The sequence below is a fragment of the Nymphalis io genome, chromosome 25 (genome assembly GCF_905147045.1).
Source record: "Nymphalis io chromosome 25, ilAglIoxx1.1, whole genome shotgun sequence".
NCBI classification, from domain to species: Eukaryota; Metazoa; Arthropoda; class Insecta; order Lepidoptera; family Nymphalidae; genus Nymphalis; species Nymphalis io.
In genome coordinates this window covers 6,417,647-6,435,481 of record NC_065912.1, presented here as the reverse complement: position 1 = coordinate 6,435,481, position 17,835 = coordinate 6,417,647, and the positions used below count along the sequence as shown (strand labels likewise).

The 17,835-nt window shown below is 32.6% G+C and overlaps 1 protein-coding gene across 1 annotated transcript in view; it reads right to left on the bottom strand.

Moving 5' to 3' along the window:
- Positions 1–12,986, bottom strand: part of LOC126778311 (uncharacterized) — a 32,447-nt gene extending 19,461 nt beyond the window's left edge. The window contains exon 1 of the mRNA XM_050501814.1: positions 12,891–12,986. The gene's annotated coding sequence lies outside the window, so the exon portion shown is untranslated. The remainder of the gene's footprint in view (positions 1–12,890) is intronic.
- Positions 12,987–17,835: the final 4,849 nt, after the last annotated feature.

The window sequence follows — 17,835 nt, the reverse complement described above, 5'->3', positions numbered from 1 at the left end:
TAAACCTAGCATCCGGTCTCCACAGCATCTGATCAATGAACTACTTGTGTTTGTATCGTAACAAGCTCGCGTGCTACAACGCAGTAAATAGAAAACTATTTTTGAATATTCATGATAATATTCCGTAAAAGTTATATCCGCTTCAGTTATCTACGTTTTATTTTGACACTTTTTTATACATCGTATACACGATGAGCCGTAATGGCCCGATGGCTAGAAGACGTGAATCTTAACGAATTATTCCAAGTTCAAATACGATCAAGTATCTCTAAAACTTTTCGAGTGCTTAATTTGTGTTTATAATTCATTGCCTGCTCGGCGGCGAAAGAAACATCTGGCGAATGATCTGAAATATGTATTCACAAACCCGCAATGGAACTACGTGGTGGACTCTGCCGGTGGAGCTAGGTGGGTTCCTTGTACCCGGGAAACCCCCTAGGAATTGAGGTCGACATTAACAAGGCCAAACGTTCGGGCATCAGGGTAGCATGGGCAAATGGATACCGCTAGTTTTTTATTGAGTATTCCGGGCACCCAATGCTATATAAATAAAAATTTCCAACGAAAAATAAAAAATGTGGTGGAGTAAGCTCCAAAGCCTTCTCAAAAAACGAGAGGAGATCTTAGCACAGTGGAATATTTACAGGTTTTTACTTTTTACTATTTTCACAATTTGAGTAAAAAGGATATTCGTTGGAAAGTGTTCTAAATATGAAAAGTTACAAACACAAATCATACATACATAAGATTATATGGAGCCGATTATACTTTAAGATTAAACCTGTGATCGATATTGAACGAAAAGTTTAAAAAAAACACTATGATACATATATACCCACGCTTATATTACAGAGATGAAATATAAACGTAGGTATACCATTCGTTGATTTTCAAGGATTACTATAAAAATGATTAAAAAAAGTTTTAAGATTATATTATAAAAATGATTAAACAAAGTATGATTTGATTAGAATTAAAAAACTTTATAATTATAACCATGTCATGACATTAAAGATATTTTCGAGTTTAGTGATTTCAATATTCAATTCAAGCTACAAATAACATTTTTATCAAGAAATTAACTTGCCAAGATTTCTCTCCAACGAGATGCGAGAAAACCGCTGAATCGGAATTCACGCTGAAGAAAGTAGGAACATTATTATTAATTAACAGAAATGATGTGCATCACGATACTTGGAAAATAGGATAAAGAATCTAATTTAGTATGTATGAATTCAAAACTGTAAGGAGAAATGTAAGACGAAGACGAGAAATGTAAGAGCTCGTTATGAAACAAAAGATTGTTCAGCCAAAAAATAAAGACTAATAGAAAATATTTGTCTTTGACAATTCGTATGAGAATATGATTAGATAGAATTGAAAAACTTCTTGTGGGTAATTTGACTTTTGATATAACTTCAAGTTTTGTAATTCGAATATTGCTAAGTTATACTTAAATAATTTATATTTTAAGTACACTTACTAATAATGTCTTAAACAATTTGCATTTTATTAAATATTAGAACATTTGAAATACAATCAGTTCCATTAGCAATTACGGTATTACTTACACCCTTTTACTTTTGATGTGTTAACACGATATCGTGTAAGTGAATATTTTATCACAAATTTTATCTTCACGCTTTTCCATTGCAGAAAAGTGATACATTTAGCTGAGATATTTTTCTGACAGTTATGAATTAAAGACTAATAATCTTCAGTATTAAATCTGTAGGACTGGCTAGAGACATATTAGGCGGCGAGAAAAATATTACAGGAACGGTCGAAACTTTAACCGTACTCAAAATTTAAATTTAATTACCATTATTGCGTACTTGAAAATTACTCGGTAGAGAAAAACGACTGTTAATTTATTTTAAGTCATCAAAATTTAAATTTAATGCATTTTTGTGCGTATTGACTTACTTATAAATGAAAATTAACGAATAACGATTCTTTTGGTTGATATTTGATTGATTCTTCAAATCATACCAATTATTGCGTAAATTAAAAACTGCTTGGAGCTATCGATTGGTGTACTATTAGTTAAGAAACTCAAATTATGATAGTACTTTAGATATTATCTTATAAATAACTACTAAATAACATACTAGTTTTCAAATATAAATTGATAATTTGTTACAAACCTTTGACACTTCTGCTTTCAAATACTTCTAAATCTAAAGCATCACTTCGATCTTCTGGATTGGAGAATCTGAATGTGAAGTCGTTCCAGTCGAAACTAATCGCGTGTGTTGTTATCATTCTTGTTATCGGATCTTGATTAGACCTTGCTTGTCTATTACCTAATGGCTCTATCGTTAATAAATCGAATAATTTTATCGTTTTCTGCTGCCTCAAACTTCTTACAAACTCTTTTGCCATGTGATCTATACATGTTGCATTATCACTGCAGTTCAGTTCAACGAGTCCTGACCTAGCCTGTCCCAGCAGCGCAAAGGCGATGACGTATGTTAGAGAAGTCATGTTCACTTTGTCTTTATCACCAGCACTCACACGTTGTCACCAAATCCATTTGTGGGTCACGCCTCCGGACCACCTACATCGGTGGTTTGTTCGTCAATGAGTCCCGCACTGATCCGTCTATGATTTTTATTCTCCGTCACGCTGCACTGGTCTCCATGAACCGTGTGTGCGATATATTTTTTAACGAACCGATTACTTATGTGTTGCTATTTATTTATCAGTATTTGAAATACTTTTTCCACGTTGCGTGCTATATCGATCTAACATGTATTTATTTAAGGTAGAGTATTGAAGATAGATTTGTCGCAAAAACTGCGCGTTACACATTAAATTGTTACATATAATAACTCTAGTAAAATTTTATTTTACTTTCAAGCGATTATATACTGATTGCAGAATTAGATTTAATTAATATATTTTATTTTATTTTATTAACTAATAAATATATTTTCAAACAAAATCTAGATTTTTATTTGATTTTAGGACTGTTGAACTTTCAGTAGTCAATATTGACAATCTTTCTCATAAAATGGTGGGTAAGAGAAACATTTCGAATGTATTTTATTTTTTGATTAACAGAATAAAACTATTTTCTATATTAGTAAAGGCAAACAAACTTTGTCAATATTTAATGATGAAGAAGAAGATAATATTTTGTGAGGCCGATGGACTAATCAGCGATTACGAGAATATAACATAATTTATATTTTATAAATATAAATAAGTCGTTTTCCATAAATAATTTTTAAGTTGTATATATTTTAATCAAACAGCGTTTTCAGTTTCATAGCTAGCTTATATCGCTGCAGTTTTAGAAGCCCTGAGTCAGGTTACCTGGGAAATTCTTGAAAGGTAGGGCCTTGATGAAAACATTGTCTTTTCTAACATAAAGTTATATTGCGCTTAAATCTCTCCGGTCGTATTCGGTTGCCCTTCCATCTATCCCACTATGAGAGTGAGGGTGTACGTACGCACACACACTTGCGTAATATTATACTGCCTACACACATGGTATAAATTTAAACGAAGGAAATATTATTTTTAAACAAAAAATTAAAGTAATTAAAGTTTTATTGAGAAGTATGATAATCTTAGTAATAACATCAGCCACGATCAAATTATAATTCAGATAAAGCATATTGAATTTGACTTTTCAAATAAATTAATGGAATTCATTAAACCTGTCTACCATTTTCTCATTATTAATATGAAGGATATTTAATTAACAATTTAACAGGCGCTATCTCTGACATTGTTTTAGTTTCATTAAAATTTAATTTAATTCATATGAAAAGCTTTCATCATAACATGTAGAAAGAAAATTATTTATTAACTTATAAGGGAGAGTTGGAATTTTCATTATTAATTTCGTTAGATCAAAACCTTAATTCTGCTAATTTATAAATTCATTAGTTATCTACAATAGGCAGACAGACTGGGAAGTGGTCCACTTAATGAAAAAGTATATAAAACATACTTACACAGCCAATGTCCCGCCAACCAAGATATTAAAGATTTTTTTATATATATAATAGGAAGGCGGACGAGCATATGGGTCACCAGATGGTAAGTGGTCACCAACGCCCTTAGACATTGGCATCGTAAGAAATGTTACTGTAATAATGTCATCGTAAAATGTTATGGCCCTTGTGCCTGTAATTACACTGGCTCACTCACTCTTCAAACCAGAACACAACGATACCAAGTACTGCTGTTTTGCGGTATAATATCTAATGAGTGGGTGGTACCTACCCAGACGAGTTTGCACAAAGCTCTACCACCAGTAAAAAGATGTCTTGTGCTTGTAATAACACCGGCTAACACACACTTTGAATCAAGATACTACAATACAAAATAATGCTGTTTGACGGTAGCATAAATATAAGCGAATTGTACCTACCCTAGAATAACTAACGAGCTGAGCGTATATTAAGGGCTTACATAGAAGTTAAGGACAAAAATACATGTAAAGGACAGAATATTTACAATATAATAGCTAAGTTCGTTTCAATTCATAGACTCGTCTTAGCTTGATAATAAAATTTTTTGAAACAAACGCCGGCTTTTTATAATCAATTGTTGGTTTTAACTTATAAATAGAAGCTTTCAGATACGTCTCATCTTGACTGTATGGCGGCGCAAGAGTCCTTTTTTTCTTTTATTTCAAAACAGCAATCGTTGTAACAGTTAGCTAATATTTCGTATATAATTTTTAATCATGTCGAAAGTCAGTAGACATATCATAATAATCAATTAAAGCATAGCTGATAATGATATTATTGTATATAATGTCATTATCAAAATCAGTCTCAAAATGCTAGAATGCGTACATTTCTAAAAATGATCTTCTCACCACAGCCATGGATAACTGTTGATTTAATAGAAATTATTGGATATAAATGTAATCATACTATTTCTATTATTCATACATACATCTGACATTCACCATTAACATTAATTTAATATTTGATTCGTCTATCTGACAGTTAACATATTTACTGGTGGTAGAGCTTTGTGCAAGCTCGTCTTGGTAGGTACCACCCACTCATCAGATATTCTACCGCAAAACAGCAGTACTTGGAGTTGTTGTGTTCCGGTTTAAAGGGTGAGTGAGCCAGTGTAATTACAGGCACAAGGGACATAACATCTTAGTCCCCAAGGTTGGTGGCGCATTGGTGATGTAGGCGATGGTTAATATTTCTTACAATGCCAATGTCTATGGGCGTTGGTGACCACTTACCATCAGGTGGCCCATATGCTCGTCCGCCTTCCTATTCTATAAAAAAAAAGATAGCCGTTTAAAAGTCATCCGTTGTTTGGACTGATCATTGAGAAGAACAGGAATTTGAGTCTGAAATTGAATTATTAATATAATAAATACTAATTGTGAATTATAAATTTGGTTTGTTCCTATTAATAAGAAATTTCTTCTGAGCTTATTAATAAAAAGAACTGGACCTCTTTTTAACCTCACGAGATCACCACCGAAAACACGAAATACTGATACTTCATAAGGCTAAATAGTATGAAAATTATTTTTATTTAAACGGTACCATATTTTAAAACCACATCCTACTAAACATTTTTCATCACGCGATAAAGAATATATAAGTAATTCTGCACATATTTCCAGCAACTCAACAATCCCTTTCGAGATAAATTAATCTTCAATTTAGCTTAGTGACAGACTCGAAAAAACCCTCGGGAGAAAATTCAAAGCGTTATTTATTCAACGACCAATAGCGCGATAGGTAAGATTATTTTTATGATAGAAAGTATCAAATACCTGTTTCTATAAGTACAAACAAACCATGTTACTTGCTACTGGCAAACAGCAATATTCTAAATGGTTTTATTCCAGAGGGAGTGAATTGAAGCTTCATAGATACACTTTAAATCTCAAGGTGACACATCTTTGACAAAATTCAATTTCCATCTACAATATTACAAAAGACTCGATAGAACTTTTTACATATTAATTTCGAACATCTCATATACTCATATATACAGTACAGTAACAGTAACAGCCTGTCCCACTGGTGGGCTAAGGCCTCCTCTCCCTTTTGAGGAGAAGGTTTGGAGCTTATTCCACCATGCTGCTCCAATGCGGGTTGTTAGAATACATATGAGGCAGGATTTCAATGAAATTAGACACATGCACGTTTCTTCATGATGTTTTTCTTCACCGTCAAGCACGAGATGAATTATAAACACAATTAAGCACATGAAAATACAGTGGTGGTTCTACCCGGGTTTGAACCCACAATCATCGGTTAAGATTCACGCGTTCGAACCACTAGGCCATCTCGGCCATATGTTACGTATATATTAACTTTAATTTATAATAATATAAATCTACGATTAAAAAAGCAGCATACGAATTGTTATTCAACATTGTTAGTACCTGTTATTTGTAAATTATGTCGTATCTATCATTTGGAACAGAAGTAACGAAACGACATCTAAATTTCAGCGGTGGAATTATATTCCCTTAAGGATTGGCTTGAAGTTTGCTCTAATGCGCGTTGTTTGTATATTATGTAAATTAAAAATTTAAAGATTTTTTTTTATGATATCTTTCTTCGCAGCAAAGCACGAGGTGAATTATAAACACAAATTGAACACAATGAAAAACCAGTTGTGCCTAAGATTTTAATCAGGAAACTGTTAAGATGAACATGTTCACTAAACCACTTTCAATCTTGTCCCTATAGGTGGGCCATGGAAAGGGGTACAGTTGGTTTTTTAGTGCTTATTCCGACGCCTTCAGCGTCGGCGAGCCCCACTTACCCTCACCTCATACGGTGGAACCACGTAAACGCGTTTTTTCAGCGAAAAAAGGCCTATTTCAATTTTGATTATCATAATACAAATAAATAAAATAATACCTACAACTACTAATCATCAAAGCCTCAAAATTGGGTCTAGGTAAAATTCCCGAAGTACGGTCCAAATTACTTCGTTATGTTGACGAGCTGATACGTTGTCCGAGGCAAATGTCAGACTTGATGAGTCGGCTCAAAATATCTAAATATAGTCTAGCCTCTGGCCCTCATATCTTGCTATTAGCCTTACAATAAAATTGTGCTTATTATAAATTAAATTACTTTTAAAAGCTTTTATTATATACTTACATCTTATATTACTTGCAATGTTTGTCAGTTTGTATATATAGGTTAAATCTTGAAAGCTGAATTTGATCCGTTTCCTCTTATCCTACGGAGCTTAAATTTAACATATTGGTTCAGTTCCGATGAAAATGTATTTCTAACACAGGTTCCAAACGAAGCAACTCCTCAACATTAGACAACAGAATTGACACCAAAATTATGTATATAAAAGTTTGCTTATAAAAAGTGTTCGTCATTTGAATTTGTTATTGTCAATGAACCAAATAATACTAGATTATCATGTCACTCGACTGCCTTGTTCGTTAAGTGACTTGATGTTAGGCCGCAGACTCGGAGGTTCCGGGTTCAATTTCTAGGTCAGGCCAATAAAAATAATTATCGGGTTTTTCTGTCAGAAATTTCTCAGTAGCAGCCTGGAGTCTGGAAGTTGAAAGTGTGTAAACTCCCGTGCCTCGGAAAGCACGTAATTCCATTGGTCCTGTGTCTGAACTCTTTCCAGTCCTTTCGGATTGCCGTCCTATCGGATTATGAGAGCTAGAGAATAAAGATTGCACCTGTGTTTGCAGACACAGTTGTGCACTATATTATGTCCTGCGCAGTTGGCTAATCTCTCTTGAGATTGACCGCCGTGGCCGAAATCGGTCTGGAGGACCTTATCGTGTCACTTATAATAATATTCTTATGTTATTTACTGGCTGTCTATCTCGAGCACGCACGAGTAAAATAAATAATTTATCTACTTAGATATAAACGTTACGCATACGAAAAATATGCAACATATTAAGATATTATATAGCTTATAGCCTAAAACTATAGACTGAAATATAACGAAAGTCCCATAAAAATCGATTCAGTAGACAAACCAACAAAACATATAATATTAGTATGATAAAGTATGTATCATTTTTGTTCAGTAACAATTTGCAGTACATTTAGAATATTTCTCATGAAATTACGTATATAATTTAATTATTATAAATACATTATTAGTAAAATTATATGAAAATCACGTATAACTGCGATGTAAGTTCGTCAAATTCAAGTGTTACGTTTCATCGTGTTCGTCTCTTTATGCTGACAGCATTATAAAGGTAACGAACTCCATTTTAAGGAGTATATATAAATTGTAAATTTCAAATTAAATTAGTACAACACAATAAATTTATCCTGATAATATTTTGATAAGTAATTATTTTATTTCACCCATACTACAAAGATATATTTGTTTTTATACCAGTCGCTATGGCGTTGCGGAGATTAATACAAAAAAAGTCAGCGCTTTGTATTAATTACCATATAATATTATAAGTTAAAAAAAAAATTATATCATATTATTCAGAATGATTAGTAAAATATGTGCAATAAAATTAAATATTACCGATTGCTTTAGATAGAAAACAGAGTGTCGAGGGGGGCGTGTACGTGACATGCAGATGAAATCTGAAATTTTGTTAGCTTTAAGCCCGCTCTTAAGATAAAATGAGATCGTGAAGTAAGCTGATCGTTTTTTCTCAGGTGTTAACATTTCCCTGAATTCTAGTCTAGTATACCTGAAAGTGTAAAGATTTAGTATTCACAACGCGGCCTGACTATTGAAAGAACTAGATTATTCTCAGAAATAAAACGAGATTTCGATGAAATTAAAGTATTATTTGCAATCATAAAATCATTATATTATAATTTAGCGCGCAATGCTTGTTAGATAATTTAAAGCTGAATCCGTTTCCCGCCATAAACATTATCTGTCATTGTTCTTGCTTACAGATTAAAAATGTAGGATATTATTGTTAATATGAAAAATGACAAATAGATTATTAAATTAGTACATTTAATATTACAATTTTATTGACTTTTATATATAATACGTATAATAACTTCGTTATATAACCTACGTCACAATGTGTTTCTTCACCATCGATTCTGAAAGAAATGAACAAAATATATAAAGCAAATTATTTGTTCTTTGTTTTTATATTAAAATTTTTAGAGAATACGCAGAAAAGAATTCAGTCTAAGAAGGCGTAATTCTTTTATTATGTTGTTTTTTTTCTATAAAATTTCCATCGAATAGAAATATAATATAAATTTAGATGAAAAATATATATTTGCTTCATACTTTTAGAAAATAAAATATTTTAATGAAACAAACAATTCCATTATGTAAACAAAAAAAGATTTCATCTATATTATGTTAACAATTCTTGTTTAATTTGCATGAAAACATTCAACTTCTACCGATTCATTATATTGTTACAGTCAATATTATTTTCCGGGCAGTACTGTTTATGACCGACAAAATATATTCTATAATAGTAATGTATTTGTAGTTTTGTTTGTGTATACTCCACCTATCCCTATTCTATTTTAAAATGTTGTTTGAAAGGAATGATTAATAAGTCATAAGACCAAATTTTTATACATTGAAAAATCCTTACAAGTTGTCTATACTATTTTCATGTACTGGCTAAAAAATAAAAATGTTGCCATCTGAATGTGGTGTATCCGCGCCCATTCTCCTCATGATGGCCTCCAGACCGATTTCGGCCACTGCGGTCAAGAAAGATTATCCAAATGCGCAGAACATATTACAGTGCAAAAATGTGGGCGTTAACACAGATGCACTTCTATTCCCTTACTCTCATAACCCGGTTGATACGGTAGTCCAACATGACCAGAAAGAGTCCAGAAGCAAGACCAACGGCTTTATGTACCAACATCTTATAGATAGCACTGCTTGCGCGCGAGATTTTTGAGTTATTGAAAAAAATATTCACGTTTTATCTAATTTCGCTAAATCACTGTAATATTATTCTTATAACACGATCACGAGTATCAATGATATTTTACTGGCACCGGGAAATTTTATGACGAGAGGATACATAAATTGATACCATCGTTACACTGACCGTTTTATGTAGTCTCGCTGTGAAAATATTAGTTATCGAGTGTGAGGAAAACAAGATACTCACTGGTTCCGGGTCGCATTCTTTAATGTTTGTATCGTATACATTTATATGTATATCACTTCACACTTCCAACTTTCAGACACCGGGCTGCTACTGAGATTCTTACACAGAAAATCTCAATTACTTTTTGTTGGCCCAACCTGGGGTTTGATCTCGGGTTCTGTGGCCTTATTAGACATACCGCAGTCAACCGCATGATCATGTGTCCATATGGAACACACATACATTAAGTTTAGTCAATAACATCTACAGTTTTTTAAAATTAATGTTAGAAAGCAGACGAGCAAATGATACTACATATACATAATAATAATATCTTCCAGACCGATTTCGGTCACGGCGGCCAATCTCAAGAGAGATTAGCCAACTACGCAGGAGATATTATAGTACTCAAGTGTAAGTGCGCAAACACAAGTGCAGAGAGTGTACCTTTCCTCCAGTACAGTAACAGCCTGTTAATGTCCCACTGCTGGGCTAAGGCCTCCTCTCCCTTTTGAGGAGAAGGTTTTGGAGCTTATTCTACCACGCTGCTCCAATGCGGGTTGGTAGAATACACATGTGGCCGGATTTCAATGAAATTAGACACATGCAGGTTTCCTCACGATGTTTTCCTTCACCGTCAAGCACGAGATGAATTATAAACACAAATTAAGCACATGAAAATTCAGTGGTGCTTGCCCGGGTTTGAACCCACGATCATCGGTTAAGATTCACGCGTTCGAACCACTGGGCCATCTCGGCTTTTTTTTTCTTTCTCCCTTACTCTCATATTCCCTAACTCTCATAATCCGATGGGATGGAAATCTGACACGACCGGCAAGAGTACAGGCGCAGGACCAACGGTTATACGTGCTTTCCGAGGCACGGGAGTGTACACACTTCCAACTTCCAGACTACGGGATGCTACTAAAAATTTTCTAACAGAAAAACCCAATAACATTTTATTGGCCCGACCTGGGTATTGAACCCAGGACCTCCGTGTCTGCGGCCTTACATCAAGCCACTAGATCAACGAGGCAGTCAACATATACATACATACAATACAACACATACATACGGCCAGTACGCCGCTAGTAAAAGGTCTAAGATATTACGTCCATTGCTCTTATGATTTCTCACCCTTCAAACTGAAACAAATAAATGTGTCTTTTAGCGGTCGATTTATGGTTACTTTGTAATACACACAGACAACCTTACAAAGCCATACCGTTAATTTTACCGGTCAAAAGTAAGTTTTGGCAAAGTATTATTCCTGTAACATATTTACATATTAATTAATTCGCCGAAATGGGTATTTAAGTCACACCCGTCAAGCCTTAAATTATAATAATAGCAATTACGTGTAATAAGACACGAATAGGTTAATTAGGAAGTGCAAATAATGTATAGGAACAAATCGCTGCACGACACTCGCCCACTTAATGCACCATTTCCTTCAAAGAATAAAACGCAGAGTTTATTTCTTGAAATGAAACTTCTTTGTTAAAACAATCTTGCCCCGACTAAAGTAGTAAACCATTTTAAAAAGTTTGCTTCCAATTCCGGACACAAAACAAGGTATTCTGTGAAATCTCATAATTGACCCACAAAAGCAATGGTACAAAAAGCGATTGCTACAACAACTATATCTTTCATACAATATTTAAGATTATTAAATCATATTAATAAAAAATGTATGAATGTTAATTATTTAAAATAAATTGTATTACAAGTATATATAATAATACAAGCTGATGAAAATATAGGTTTAGAGACCCAATATATTGTTTTCACGTATCTCTTGACTCATCTAAGCTTAGTGCCACAAAGCACATTTCAAATTTAATATTATATTTTACTACGAGTAAAACCTTCCCAGCAAAATTGTTTTGAATTTTTATTTGTGTATATTTAAAAAATACGTAACTACGTAATAATTGAAAGACATAACTGTTGTATTTATTTATTATTAATTATTTTTGAGTTTTTATTATTAATAAAATTTATTAAACTGTATTATATATATATTATTATTATAATTATTTTATATTAAATTATATTATCTATTATAAAATTTATAATAATAATATATATTATATGTTATTATTATAAATTTTATTTAACTATATTTCGAATCGGCTATTTTATATAATAGAAATATTTATCACCTATCTGTGAAATATTCTTTGAAAGCACGGTAATAAACGATACGTGACGGTATATTCATGTGAGCTAACAGAAAACCTGACTTCGTCCATTCCGCAGCGGAAATAGAAGAAAATTACATCCAATACAAGGAAAACGACCAATTATTTAATATTTAATTAGAATTTTAATAAATAAAGAAAACAGAAGTAATTTTTTTTATTACAAATCCAGGCGCGCACTATTGTGTTTTCATGCAATTAATTTATATTTATGTTTCATTGTCATACATTGTCGATATGAAAAAAAATATCGTGAGGATGTTAAAGTTTTAAATAAATTCTGCCTTATGTATGCCAGTGGAATACGATAATAATCTTTACTTGAATGAAGTATATTTTGATGTGATTTGATTAAAATAGAGGGATAAGAAAATATTTATATATACATATTATATAGAGGGATAAGAATATATATATATATATTACAATATTAATATATATATAAAGAGTAAATATATTACAAGGAAATAATGCGAAATAATGAAATATTTACAAAAGAAAAGTAGTATATGTAAGCTTAATTTGGGATCAGATGGCCGTGTGTGAAAAATGTCCCAGGATAAAAAAAAAATATATATATATATATATATATATATATATATATATATATAAAGGCATACCACCAAGTAAGACGAAGTCGCGGGCACAAGCTAGTTAACAATATATAAACGTAAACTTGTGAAAAATTCTGATACACAAATCACTATCTTCCTCAAACTTGTTACCAATTGTTATTGTATTTTTTAAAAGAAAACAATTTTTTAAAACAGCGTCACGTTTTTTTTCAATCCAACAATTTCTTTTTAATTAAGAAATGGTAACTGTACAATCTTATAACAATAAGATTGATCTTGTGTTTGAATAACAAAGTCTTAAAATTTACTATGTTTTCATAACAAAAGAGTAATAGTAAGTGTTCTTATTATATGTAATAGCTTTGGCGTGAGTCTTGAATCTTGATATGTAGAAAAAAAGACTATTATCTTCAAACGGTTGTAATATATATATATATTACAACCGTATTATACATATATATATATATTACAATATTAATATATATATAAAGAGTAAATATATTACAAGGAAATAATGCGGATCTTAACCTAACAAAGTAGATACGGACTATTAAACACGTTTGCGTCGAATAAATAGCGCGTACGTGAATTGTAAGTTAAGTCTGAAAGTGATTAAAGTCTTAATAACAATATTTAATATCTAATTTCTTTTCTTATTGAAAATAAATATAATAAATAAGGAATTTTTTGCCACTTAAAAATAATATCATATTGTTTATTACCATCCTAATAATATAAGAGCTAAAACAAAGTCGTGAAAAAATAATTTTAGGTTAGTAACAGCCTGTTAATGTCCCACTGCTGGGCTAAGGCCTCCCTTTCTCCCTTTTGAGGAGAAGGTTTGGAGCTTATTCCACCACGCTGCTCCAATGCGGGTTGGTAGAATACACATGTGGCAGGATTTCAATGAAATTAGACACATGCAGGTTTCCTCACGATATTTTCCTTCACCGTCAAGCACAAGATGAATTATAAGCACAAATTAAACACATGAAAATTCAGTGGTGGTGCCCGGGTTTGAACCCACGATCATCGGATAAAATTCACGCGTTCTAACCACTATATATTTGTCAACTTATTGAAACTTGGGCTGGATACAGCCAATCTGGCTGCAAGGATCAGTTGCGTTTTCCTCTGTGCACTCCATTTGTACAGAATTTTAATATATAAATAATGTAATGTATGTAAATTTCTTTAAAATCCTAGCAATAGAAGTGATTTCACCTTAAAGTCAAGATACAAAAATCAAATTCTTTTGTGCAGTGTCAACACAATTGTTCAACGAAGCGTTTGTAATTTAAGCCGTTTGAAGATAATAGTCTTTTTTTCTACATATCAAGATTCAAGACTCACGCCAAAGCTATTACATATAATAAGAACACTTACTATTACTCTTTTGTTATGAAAACATAGTAAATTTTAAGACTTTGTTATTCAAACACAAGATCAATCTGATTATTATAAGTTTGTACAGTTACCATTACTTAATTAAAAAGAAATTGTTGGATTGAAAAAGCCTTGACGCTATTTTAAAAATTTGTTTTCTTGTAAAAAATACAATAACAATTGGTAACAAGTTTGAGGAAGATAGTAATTTGTGTATCAGAATTTTTCACAAGTTTACGTTTATATATTGTTAACTAGCTTGTGCACGCGACTTCGTCTTACTTGGTGGTATGCCTTTATATATATATTTTTTTTTTATCTTGGGACATTTTTCACACACGGCCATCTGATCCCAAATTAAGCTTACATATACTACTTTTCTTTTGTAAATACATACTCATATAGATAATTACACCCAGACTCAGGACAAACAGACATGTTCATGCACACAAATGTCTGTCCTGGATGGGAATCGAACCCAAAACCTTCGGCGTGAAAGGCAAGTGTTCTACCAACCACGCCAACCGGCTCAGTTCTGTTCCGTCTGGGTACCACCCAGTCGTCACATATTCAACTGCCATACAGATATATTTAGTATTGTTGTGTTTCGGTTTTAAGGGTGAACCAGAGTGTAACTAGGCACAAGGGACATTACATCTTAGTTCTCAAGTTTGGTGGCACATTGACGATGTAATGGTTAATATCGTCTATGGGCGATGGTGACCATTTCTTATCATGTGAACTACATTTCCGTCACACATGTCCAACTTCCTATATTTCAGGTAAATGTACACTTGTGTTCTGTTACCCTTATGGCCACGCGCCTGTTTTGTTAATAAATTCATTAAATATATCGACACGGTTTTGACTCTTTTATTATACATAGTATAGAAAAGATAAGAATTATCTTTAAATGAAAATAACTTTTTTCCGATTTGACCGATTTAAGTGAAACAAAGCCTCGATGTTCTTGTAAAAACGATAAGAAAATCTATTCAGTCGTTTTGGAGATTAGCGTGTACATACCGACATACAAAACATAAATTCGAGTTGGCACGTAATCGCGTGAATCTTACCGATGATCGTGGGTTCAAACCCGGGCAAGCACCACTAAATTTTTATGCGCATAAGCCTGTGCAGTGTAGGATTTAAAAAAAAAACTGTTTCTACATACTCCGGTGTGGGTTCGTAGAAACGTGTCAAAATTTCATCTATCATGTGCAAGTTCCGTCGCGAGGTTTTCCTTCACCAACGAACACGAAATGAATTTTAAACACAGATTAAATATCTAATATTAAAATTCAATAGTGCTTGCCCATGTTTGATCCTTCGGTTAAGAGTCATTTTTTCTACTGGGTTACCTCGTCACTATTAATTCCCTGTCTATAATACACTCACTCACTCATTCTTCGTTCTGAAAAAAAAAATCAATAGATACATGTCAGCCTTAATAACAAAAAAAAATCAGTTTAAAAATAAATTACTTCATTACACAATAATTTATTTTAACTGAAACGTAACTGAAATGATATAACCGCTAATTTCATTCTGTACTCTCTATATAAATAGTTAAATAAGGATAGATATATAAAATCGACACTTGAATAACAGAGACAGATGTATCGATCTAAGTTTAGTATTCAATAGTGAAAGTTTAACGTAGAAAGCGAATAGTATTATTATTTTTTTCATTTCGACAGCAGCGTTGAATAGACGTGTTTTCCTTTTTTATCGAAAGTTGATCAAACATTTATTAACGAAAGAATGATTTCATATATATACGATTCTAATACAAGTACGTAAGTTTTATTTGTTTGAATTTTCCCGCGTCGCGTTAAACCCGTCCCCTTTTTTTTTTTTTTTTTTTGACGCTGGAAAAACGCATTACGCTTTCCCACCACGTGAACAGAAGGCGCCGAATGCGCCCCAAACGTCGGAATACCCACTAAAAAACCAGCGGTATACGTTCTGTCTTAACGAATATCATCACGGGATCGCTTGCGCATGCTACCATGAAGCTCTGACGTACATCTTCCCCCATTTACTAAAATGTACAAAACAAAATTATATATTTTGCAATGTCATTCATTAACGAAACTTTATTCGTATTAATGAACTTTTTTTGTGATAACCAGAATTCTCATATCATTATCATAAAAAAATACAAAACAAATAAGATATGATTTTGTTAGCCACAACTTAACTTCGCAGTTTAAGTTATAAGAATGATCGATCCTGCTATTGTATTAGCGGAGTCTTACTCGCCTTGTCTCAGGTGGTCCTCGAGTGATCCTCGTACTAAACGCCCGCTTAAGCATATATCATAGAAATGTTAGGCTAAAAATAAAACATTTGATTTTTATTCTTAGCATTTCATAAACGTCTCTATTATATTTATTTATAATAATAACGGTACTTGATCCTTCATCTATTCAAGTACATATCTTTCTTTTGAATACGAAAATAGAATTTAGGTTCCAAGTAACAGTGGGATGATATAAGAGTACCTCCGACGCACGGTCTGCCCTTGTGTTATATATGATCAATATTAATATTATGAAGAGAAATTTTGTTTGTTTCTATCTGGTTACACGCAATCCCTAATAATACGATTTATATGAAATTTCCATATTGTTTTAGTTTCAGGATATACATAGGCTATATAAAGTATATAATAGTAGTAACATTCTGGAACATTATTCACACACGGCCATCAGAACCCAAGCTAAGAAGATCTTGTACTATGGAAACCAGACGACTGATATACTACATATACTACTTTTCTTTTATAAATATATACTTATATAGATAATTACATCCACACTCAGGACAACCAGACACGTTCATGCACACAAATGTCTGTCCTGGGTGGGAACCAAACCCACAAACTTCGTCGTGAAAGGCAAGTATCTACCAACCACACCATCTGGCCCGTCAAAGTATGTTAATATGTTGCATATTTTTGAGATATAGCTTGATATACAAGTCAAATCAAATAATCCTTTATTCAAGTCTCTATGGCACTTCTACTTTTACACTATTAAAGTATTGAATTAGACGTACAACTACCAATTAATGTGCATTCTATCGAGAAGAATCAGCAAGAAACTCACCACCTCTTTTTCAGCCTTTTTTTAAATTATGGAGTCAATCAAATTTTGTAAAATGTATCTGCTTGGATATTAACAAATATTAACTCCACGCGTTGTTATCATTTATGAAATAACGTGTTGAGTAACATTCTTTATTTATCAAAGTTTTTTTTTTTTGACCTGATATCAAATTTGTTTATTGAGTCAATTTAAAAATAATGGAATTTATTACAGAAACGAATACCGTGCCCCAGGAAGGATTTATTGACTTTGCAAAGTCGGAAACTAGACGTAAGTTTATCTCTACTGTTTGTGTTCAAACAGTAACAGCCTGTGAATGTCCCACTGCTGGGCTAAGGCCTCCTCTCCCTTTTTGAGGAGAAGGTTTTGGAGCTTATTAGCCACCACACTGCTCCAATGCAGGTTGATGGAATACACATGTGGCAGAATTTCAGTAAAATTAGACACATGCAGGTTTCCTCACGTTGTTTTCCTTCACCGTCAAGCACGAG